The 10,986-nt window shown below is 42.7% G+C and overlaps 1 pseudogene; it reads right to left on the reverse strand.

Annotated features, from left to right (window-relative positions):
- Positions 1–3,026: 3,026 nt before the first annotated feature.
- LOC140200659 (small ribosomal subunit protein uS13-like) lies at positions 3,027–3,539 on the reverse strand (annotated as a pseudogene).
- Between the last annotated feature and the right edge of the window lie 7,447 nt (positions 3,540–10,986).

The raw sequence follows: 10,986 nt of genomic DNA on the forward strand, positions 1-10,986 counted from the left end.
TTTTCATGCCACCAGGTTGATGGCTATCCGAATGGAATATAAGGAGTTGCTCCTCCATAGTGAGGGTGACCTCACCTTGGCACAAGAGGAGGCTATGGACTGACATGTCAGAACGGGACTGGCTATTAGAATTAAAATGTTTGACCACTGGGAAGTTCTAAGTTGTTTCCTCAAGAAGGTGGCATCCATTATTAAGGTCCCTCTTCATCCACAACATGCTTTCTTCTTGTCACTACAATCAAGGAGGAGGTACAGGAGCCTGAAGATGCATACTCAACGTTTTAGGAACAGCTTCTTCCCCTCCACCATCAGATTTCCGAATGGTGCATAAACACTTGCCATTCCTCTTTTGTGCTATTCATTTATTTTTTTTTTTTTTTGCAACTTATAGTAATATTTTGTGTATTGCACTGCCACAAAACCACAAATTTCACAACATGTCGGTAATAATAAATTTGATTCTGAATCTGAGTTTAGCAATCTCATTCTTACTAACATCAATTGTCCACCCCTGATATCCACAGAGCTTCTTATACAATACTTTCCAACAACTAAAAGCATTTCACCACCTTGATGAAGGGTCTTGGCCAGAAATATTGACTACTTATTCCTCTCCATAAATGATAATAATAACATCCATAGAGCACTTTTCATACAAACGATATAAGTCAAAATGCTTTACAATGGGATAAAGAACAAACATAAAACTAAAAGGCAAAAAAATGTTAGATAAAAGCGAGGTTAAATAAACAAGTTTTGAGCTGGCCTTTAAAAATGCCAACTGAGTCTGTATCCCTTATAGTTTGAGGTATTAAGTTCCACAGTTTAGGAGCGTAGTTAGAAAAAAACTGACATGTCAATTTTCATTTAATGCAGATTGTTTAAATTTAAGGGGCCTGTTGATAGCTCGAGCAGGATTACAAAACCAAAGTGACTCTGTGATACACTCTATTCCCAGACCATTGTGAGTTTAAAAAACAAGTAAGTGAACTTTAAAATCAATTCTAAAAGATAGAGAAAGACAATACAGAGCAGTTAGGATAGGAGTGACATGCTCCCTCATCCTGTCATTTTGTAAGTATTATTCTGGATTTCTAGCATCTGCAGAATTTCTTGTGTTTATCATTGTAATGATAACCTTTTCCCCCCCCCCATTGAAATAAAGGTCAAATATTTGCATGACAGATAATACCTACTATCCAGTTTTACTAAACATGTTTACTTGTAATGGTGTTGAATAATGAATAGTATCAGCAGTAATAGTGAATTGTGAGTGATACATCCATGTGGAATTTAGTTGGAAAAACTTTGACAAAGATATGGTGAAACAGTTACTAATTGGTCTTTGCTCCAACAGGCACAGAGTTAAGTCTGATTACACATGCCTCAAATAGCTACAACCATTAATTATGATTCAAAACACTTGTGAATTTGCAAAGACCTTTGTTGTTTGTCAGTTTTTTTTTGGGTTTCTTTCTGGATTTCTTGTTTTGTGGCTGCCAGTAAGGAGATGAATCTCGAGGTTGTATAATGTGCTCACAATTGTACTTCAAATTTTGTACTTTTAAATATAATATAGATACTTTTAATAGGAGAATACAGCCAAAAAGTTTCCCAGAAAAGATTGAGTTAATAGTTTCAGTTGGAGGCTGACGGGAAAGCATATTTTTTTCTAAAATTACTCTCCCAGCTCTTTGTGAGCTCATGTTTCTCTGGAGGTTGGATAACAATGCAGTACTGAGTTCCAAGAACTTTGCCCAGAGAGCAGAACTGTGCACCACAGCATTCTGCACCAGCAGGAACCTTGTTCTCTGAAAGACGAACTATTACATTTTATCCCAAATTAGAGCCAAATAGCACAAAGTGTGCACCGAGTTCCCACAAAATTTCTGCAGCATCGAAATACCATCATCGAGATGAGAAGCAGGTTTCATATCACTTTCGTACAGTATATCATGGACTTTGTTGTTTTCGGTAGCATTACAAGGCAATACATTAAAAAGTAATTTTTCCTATGTTTTTATTCAGAAATGCAGCCAGGTAACAGGCCCTTCTGGCTCAATGTACCCACACCACCCAATTACATCCATGGGACCAATTGACCTGCTAATCCAGGAGATCCCAACTTTTCTACGTCTTGGAGCATTACCATTAACCGAGGGGTCCATGGACCCTAGGTTGGGAACCACTGTACTAATTTATGCATCTTGGGAATATGGGAGTAAACTGGAACACCTGGAGGAAAGGACAGAGGGCTTCTGATAGGAGAGGACAGAAATCATTCCCATTCTGATTCCGGTATATCAGTCCACGGCCTGCTCTACTGTTGCGATGAGGCCACACTCAAGCTGGAGCAGCAGCACCTTATATTCTGTCAGGGTGGTCTCCAACCTGATGGCATGAACACGGACTTTCATTAGTGTCCCCTGCACCCCCATTTCACCATTCCCCTCTCTCACCTTATCTCCTTACCAGTTCATCACCTCCCTTTGGTGCTCCTCCCTCCTTTTCTTTCTTCCATGGCCTTCTGTCCTCTCCTATCAGATTCCCCCTTCTCCAGCCCTGTACCTCTTTCACCAATCAACTTCCCAGCTCTTTACTTCACCCCTCACTCCTCCCAGTTTCACCTGTCACCTTGTGTTTCTTCCTCCCCTCCGCCCACCTCCTTACTCCGATTCCTCAGCATCTTTTCTCCCATTCTGATGAAGGGTTTCGGCCCTGAAACGTCGACTGTGCTTTTTTCCGTAGGTGCTGCCTGGCCGGCCGAGCACCTGCAGCGTTTTGTGTGTGTTTCTTGAGGTACTGCCTGTCAAAAATGTCCTCAGTGATGCAGAGGTTAGTGCCCATGATGGAGCTGGGTGAATTTACATCCTGTACGGCTTTTTCTGATTGTGTACAGTGGAGTCTCCATACCAGAAGATGTTGCGACCAGTCAAAATGCTCTCCACAGTACATCTGTAGAAATTTGCCAGTCTTTGGTGACATAATAGATCTCTTCAAACTACTGATGAATTATAGTCGTGATGTTTTTAACAGTTCAATGAGAAATTTATTAATGAATTTGAGATCATTGGTAATATTTACTTCTTCTTGGACACACCGACTGTGCGTCCTCTCCGGCCCGTGGTCTTGGTGTGCTGGCCATGCACACGGAGACACCAGAAGTGCCGCAGACCCCTGTGTGCACGGATCTTCTTCAACCGTTCTAGATCCTCACGCAGTTTGTTGCCTAGACTGTTGGCCAAGATCTGGCTGTATTTGCCGTCTTTGACATCTTTCTGTCTGTTCAGGACCCAGTCAGGGATCTTGTACTGTCGTGGATTCTGCATGATGGTTATAATGCGTTCAACCTCCTCTTCGGAAAGCTCTCCAGCTCTCTTGCTCAAGTCAATATCTGCTTTCCTCAGCACCACATGAGCATAGCGTCTCCCAACACCCTTGATGGCGGTGATAGCGAACGCTATCTTCCTTCGCCCATCTACGTTGGTGTTGAGCACTCAAAGAATGTACTGGAACTTTTCAGGAATAACCAAGGCCATGGCGGCCACAGCGCTCACTTGGTTTTAAAGAGGAAAAGGATTATAGTCGTGATTGCATCAATAGCTTGTGCCCAGGATAAATCCTCTGAAATACTGATGACCAGTAACATGAAACTGCTCACCCCTTCCACTGCCGACCTCTCAAAGAGGACTGGTGTGTGTTCCCTCAGCTTCCCCTTCCTGAATTCCACAATCCATTCCCTGGTCTTGCTGACACTAAGCGTGAGGTTGTTGTTGAAACACCACTCAACCAGCTGATCTATCTCACTGCTGTATGTCCCCTCGTTGCCATCTGAGTTGTGTCATCAGTGAACCATTGCTGTGCAAGGTTAGCTATTTATGTTTCAGATTTTGAGCTACCAAGGCCATTCATCCTGTCAAGTCTCTGCCAGCTCATTGAGCATTCCCGTCTGTTTCATTCTGCAATCTATTTCCCTGAAATCTCTCTAAAATGTCTGCCTACTGCTCCCAACTAAACCGGGGATAACTATGACAAGTTCTAGCCAATCAAACAGCGCCTCTTTGGAATGTAGGAGGAAACCAGAGCAACCAGAGAATCTATGCAGTTGCAGGGAGAACATTGTAAACCCTAGACAGCCAGCGCTCAAGGCTAGGATGAAATCCAGGTACATGGATCTGTGGAGCAGGAACACCTCCTGCTGCCGCATTGCATTTCCTCCTACATATACAGTAGCTCATAATTACAGCAAGTCTTTACATTAATTCAAACAATGTCTTTATTATTGAAATGTATAAGCTTTCCTGCACTCACCTTAAACTGGTGTCCCTGTATTGGCTATTGCCACCCTGGGATAAAAGCTCTGGTTGTCCACTGTATCTAGTGAAAGGGAAAATAGGCTGAGGTCCCAATGAAAACGAGTGCACAATTGATGAAAGGTCACAGCCTGTCTTACACAACACTCATTGATTGAAGTGCTGCATAGTTCCAGCATCTCCAAAGGTTTCTACTTTAAATAATATGTAAGACAATATCAATATTCTTGAGAATCCTGATGAAGGGTCTTGGCCCGAAACATTGACTGTTTACCATGGATGCTGCCTGACCTGCTCAGATCTGCCAACATTTTGTGTGTGTTGCTCAAAAATTGCTAGGTTATTAATACCATCCCAAAAGCGATTTTATTTATTTATTTATTTATTTATTTATTGACATACAGTGCAGAACATGCACTTCCTGCCCTTCGAGTGCACCACTCAGCAATCCCCTGATTTAATCTTAGCCTAATCACGGGACAATTTACAATGACCAATAAACCAACCAACTGGTACATCTTTGGACTGTGGGAGGAAACTGGAGCACCTGGAGGAAACCCACGCAGTCACGGGGAGAACGTACAAACTCCTTGCAGGCAGCGGCGGGAATTATCTCAAGTCGAGCTTCAAGTTCATGTTTAATTGTCATTCAACCATAAATCATACCCATGAATACAGCCAACCAAAACAGCACTCCTCTGGAGTCAAGCGGAAAACACAGTACCAACATATACAACATAGGGGACATATGGCATATAAAAGGTAGCCATAAATATATAGTCACACAAAAAAATTATATTGCCCAATGCCTGAGTCCATGGATATTGTCAGCAAGAGCAAGACAAATGCAGTTCAGCTTGTTTTCAACTGAGCAAACACTGCAGAGCAACACCTTTGGGAGATTTCAGCTTCCAATCCACCTTGGACAACATACCACATCACCTCTAGAGTCACCTCTCTTGGGTGGGTGCAACAGGTGATGCGGATCTCATTGAAACCTATTGAATATTGAAAGGCCTAGATAAAGTGGATGTGGAGAAGATGTTTCCGATAATAGGGGAGTCTAGGGTCAGAGGGCACAGCCTCAGAATAGAAGGATGTCCCTTTTGTACAGCGATGTGAAGGAATTTCTTTAGCCAGAGGATGGTGAATCTGTGGAATTTATTGCCACCAACACTGTGGAGTCCAGGTCATTGGGTATATTTAAAGCGGAGGTTGTCTAGGTTCTTGATTAGTAAGAGTGTCAAAGGTTATGTGCAGAAGGCAGGAGAATGCAGCTGAGAGTGAAAGTAAGTAATAATAATAAAATGATAGTAAGTACTTTATTGCTCTCGAGTGGGAAATTCTTTCACTACAGCAGCAACATTTAAAAACACACTTAGCAGAGTGCAGACTTAACTAATTATAAAGTACAGAATAATAATATACACAATAATAATTTACCAATGTGCAATAATACCGTACAAAATAATAAAACAGAGACTATTGTATGATGATGTGTGTTCTCCTGTCGCACAGAGATGAACTGTTGTATATGCTTATTGCATTTGGAAGGAAGGATTGAATGGCAGAGCAGATTTGATGGGCCAAGTGGCCTTATTCTGCTCCTATGTCTGATGATCTTACTGTCTTATGTCATGACAAAGAGGTGGAGTCAAATTAAATGACCATGTTCGTTACTGGATGTACCCCTGTTAATTTAAAAGTTATTAAGTTTGCAAGCCGCTCCTTCAAAATAAAAATAAAATGGAGATATACTATGTTGCTTAATCAGAAGAATTGTTAATGCAATCACTTAAAATCTGAAGGAGGAAATGGTTTATAAAGTCACTCAAAGTGCAAGGATCACAGCTCACTTGTTCCTTTCTCCCAACACAGTTCCTTATTTTCTTAAAAGACAGTGCCTGCGCAGAGTCCTGAAAGTTCTACAGTTTATTCCCCTCTATAGATGCTGCCTGACTTCCTGACTCCATCCAGCATTTTGTGTGTTGCCCTGGATTTCCAGCACCTGCAGAATCTCTTATGATTATGATTTGCTCCTTCGCTGTGAAATCCTTTCAAGGGATGTTTACTCTGAAGAAGTGTAAATCTTCTCTTTGACGGGAGTTCAGTGAGGCCCTCTCTCACTGTTGCCAGGAGTCAGGGCTTTTTGCTTAAACTTTTGGTAGGGTCATCCATGCCAGGTAGGTCAAAGAGTCCTCCAGGTCCGGGGGTTCAGTTCAGGGCCAACAACCCTGACTGGTAAAACAAAGCTGTTATGAAAATAGCAGTGAAGAATCCTATATTTCAGTATAAAGTAAAATTTATTATCAGAGCACATACATGTCACCATATACAACCCTGGGATTCTTGTACCTGCAGGCATAATCAGCAAATCTGTAGAATAGAAATGTAAACAGGATCAATGAAGGAGCAAGCAGAGCAAAATCAGAACCAGAATCAGGTTTATTATCACCGGCATGTGTCATGAAATTTGTTAAATTAGGGGCAGCAGTCCAATGCAATCCATGATCATACAGAAAAATAAGTAAATCCATTACAGTAACTATATACATGTATAATAAATATTTAGATTAAAATATTGCAAAAACAGAAATAATTTTAAAAGTGAGGCAGTGTTCATGGGTTCAATGTCCATTTAGGAATCAGATGGCAGAGGGGAAGAAGGGGTGTGTGCCTTCAGGTTTTTGTATCTTCCTGACAGTACCAATGAGAAGAGGGCATGTCATGGGTGATAGGGGTCCTTTGTAATGGATGCTGCCTTTCTGAGGCACCATTCCTTGAAGATATCTTGGATACTACAGAGGCTTGTACCCAAGATGAAGCTGATGAATTTTACAGCTTTCTGTAGCTTCCCTCTCCTGAAATCAACAATCACGAGTGTGACAGTATTCCTGTATCTTCACCTGGGACTTGCATGACTAACAGTAGTGAAAACTGAGAGGAAGCTACAGACATGATGAAGGAAGCAGTGGACACTACCAGAGACAGAGGACCTTCACTGGTGCCCTGAATGCCAATGGTGTAATAGGCAAAAGGGAGAAGAGAGCAACCAGCTTATGAATTACTCCAATCCAAAAGAATGAATATCCCGAATACTTACTGCAACAACCTTGAGTGAATAGATTAATTTTAATGGCAGGTTGTGTAGATTTCATTGATTTTGTTGTGTTTCTTTGTGTCGTAGAGTAATGGGGAAGTACAGCACAGAAACAGGCCATTCAGCCTATCTAGTCCATGCTGAACCATTTAAACTGCCTATTCCATCGACCTGCACTGGGAACCATAGCCCTCCATACCCTAACCATCCATGTACCTACCCAAAATTCTCTTAACATTGAAATCGGGCTTATATGCTCCACGTGTGCTGGCAGCTCGCTCCACACACTCTTCACCCTCTGAATCTGCATCTACTGTGAATGCTCACAAGAAAATGAATCTCAGGATAGTACATGGTGACATATACATGCCTTAATAATAAATTTACTTTGAACATTAGAATCTTTTCAAACAAATCTACATTTTATTGCTGATTACTGATTTCGCCTTCAGTTAACCCCACCCTTTCTGATTTTAAGATGATTCTTCATATTGTGTTGGTGGTTTTACTGAGGCTGGATATTTTTATACTGAGGCATTTTCTTCCATATGTGAGTTGTTCTTGGCATTGGCTGCGTATTTTGTTTTATTTGTTCAACATCTCCTTTCAGCTGTGTGCAAGTATCTGTGTCCATTGCTGACATCTGATACTTGTAGTGATATCAGTTTACTAACCCTAATGAAGTGAGTCTCAATGGATTCGAATGACTAATTTATCCGCTCCCCTGCTTCCTTAGTCTCGGACACCATACACCCTGTATCAAATGATTGCAGTTAATGAATGCTTTTCAACTGCGGCTTTTATTTGCACAGAATGGTAGGCATCTGGAAGCAGATACGATAGCTCCTTCTGCCTGCACACGTCCGTACTCCTCCAATCTCCGCACATTCACCAACTGTTTTGGTTCACATGGTGATGGCGCTCCCACAGTGCTGCTGGGAAGAGTGTGCCTGGATTTCAACTCAGCAATGAGAAGGCGTCGTGTCACTCAGAGAAGATTATTCCAATCAGAATTAGGTTTATTATCACTGACATATGTTGTGAAGTTCGCTGTTTTTTTTGTGGCAGCAGTACATTGCAATTCATTAAAAATGTACTGTAAGTTACCATAAATGAAAAATAAATAGTGTGAAAGAGGTAGTGTTCAAGAATTCATGGATCATATAGAAACCTGATGGCAGAGGGAAAGAAGCTGTCTGTAAAATTTTCAACGTGTGTTTTCAGGCTCCTGTAATTCCGCCCTGATGATAGTAATGAGGAGGCAGCATGTCCTAGATGGTGAGGGCCCTTAATGATGGATGTCTTGAGGTAACACACACAAAATTCTTGAGGAACTGCACAGGTCAGGCAACATCTATGGAGAGGAAGAAACAGTTGAGTTTATGGGTTGAGAATCTTCATCAGGCCTTCTTGAGGTACCACTTTTTGAAGATGTTGTTGATGGTGGAGGGTTTGTGCCCATGATGGAGCAGATATTGTATTGTGCCCTGCTGCCCTTGACCTTCATGGTGGTAAGGGTTGTGGATAAGGACATGGTGAAGCCTCCGTTGGTCAAGGTCAACCATGGATGTTGCGTCCTAGCTGTCTAGATATGCAAGCTTGGGCAGTACGATATGGAGAGAAACCTGTTGCCCAAGTAGCAAGTTCCTCTTCTCCATGCATTTGATGAACCCAAAGGAACAACAGAGAATGACATAGTTTGGAACCAGCAGTGTTGCAGGAGTCGCCAGTAAGGATTGAACTCAATGTAGGACTGCCTTAGGGACTCTGCTCTGGATTTTTCCCTTGGGGTTTACTCTTGAAGCCTTCCCCATGAGTTGGTACAGCCACAAGGCAGCAGAGGTTTGAGAAACACAAGAAAATCTGCAGGTGCTGGAAATCAAAGCAACATTTACAAAATGCTGGAGGAACTCAGCAGGCCAGGCAGCATCTATGGAAAAGAGTAAGCAGTCAATGTTTTGAGCCTTCATCGGGACTGGAAAAAAAGATGAGAAGTCAGAGCAAGGTGAGGGGAGGGGAGGAAGAAGTACAAGGTGATAGGTGATAGGTGATATGTGATAGATGAAACCGGGGTGGGAGAAGGGATGAAGTAAAGTGCTGGGAAGTTGATTGGTGAAAAAGATAAAGGATGGGAGAATGGGGATTCTGATAGGAGAGGATAAAAGACCATGGTAGAAAGGGAAGGGGGGAGCATCAGAGGGAAGTAAGCAGATAAGATGAGAGAGGGAAACAGGAATGGGGACTGGTGAAGGTGGGCGGTTAATTACCGGAAGTTCAAGAAATCGATGTTCATGCCATCAGGTTGGAGGCTACCCAGACGGGATATAAGGTGTTGCTCCTCCAACCTCAATGTGACCTCATCGCAGCAGGAGAGGAGACCATGGACTAACAGGTTGGAATGGAAATGGGAATGAGGTTTGAGATCGGAGTGTTCTTTCTCTTAGATGAGCTACCAACTATGGCTGACAAGCCCCATCTACCTGAAACAGATGGTTTTAAGGCGCCAGTAACCCACTTTTGCCCCTTCTAGTAGCTAAGCCACATGTGAAGGTCAGGAGCTGGACGTGGTTGTCAGAGGCTATTTGAGGTGCATGCCATTGGGATCATTTAATAGGTAGTGGGAGTTTATCCCCATTAACACCCCCAGTTATAACAACCTCAAGCACTAGACTATTCTGGGTGAATAATAGTGTATAGTGCACAGAGCAGCTACTGTATGCTGGTGGAAAAGGAATGGACATTTGGGGTGCTTGACGGGAAGCTTCTTAAGAGCTGTTGATACTGTAAATCCTGGCAAAGGGAGAAGTTTGCATCATGCTCCTGTTCTATATTTGTTCATTCTTTATGTGCCATGTCGTATAACGTGGGCAATCATGGTCCTTCCATGACCATGATTGTTCTTGGCAAATTTTCTCTACAGAAGTGGTTTGCCATTGCCTTCTTCTGGGCAGGTATCTTTACAAGACGGATGACCCCAGCCATTATCAATACTCTTCAGAGATTGCCTGCCTGACGTCAGTGGTCACATAACCAAGACTTGTCATATGCTCATATGACCATCCACCACCTGCTCCCATAGCTTTATGTTTCCCTGATCATGGGGCTAAGCAGGTTCTACACCTTGATTGAGGGTGCCCTGCAGGGTAGCGGAGGGAAGGAGCATCTTACACATCCTTTGGTAGAGATGTATCTCCACCCTACCACCCGACCGATTTTATGTAGACATCAGATCTACGACATCCCCAGTGGACTTTGAGTCCCAGTGCTTTGGACATTGGGCCTCGATTTCCAAACTTCTGATCGACCTTTGACCTTCAGTATTGACCGTGGGACTTGCTGATGAGAGGACACTGAACTCCAGACTCATTACCAAGGGGGTCACTGGCCTTTGTGCCTCCTGCCTGTAAAAAGCTCCAACTCTGGGACCCGCCAACCTGGGGGGCAGCTAGCCTTGTCTCTCCCTGGTCTTCGTCCACAACACTTGCCAGCCTGACATCCATCCTTTGTCACACATCCACATCACAAAGGTTCAGTCATTTAAGTACATTGAAGACAGATCAACAGATCGTTGCG

This window comes from Mobula birostris, chromosome 7 (assembly GCF_030028105.1).
Source record: "Mobula birostris isolate sMobBir1 chromosome 7, sMobBir1.hap1, whole genome shotgun sequence".
Classification (NCBI taxonomy): Eukaryota; Metazoa; Chordata; class Chondrichthyes; order Myliobatiformes; family Myliobatidae; genus Mobula; species Mobula birostris.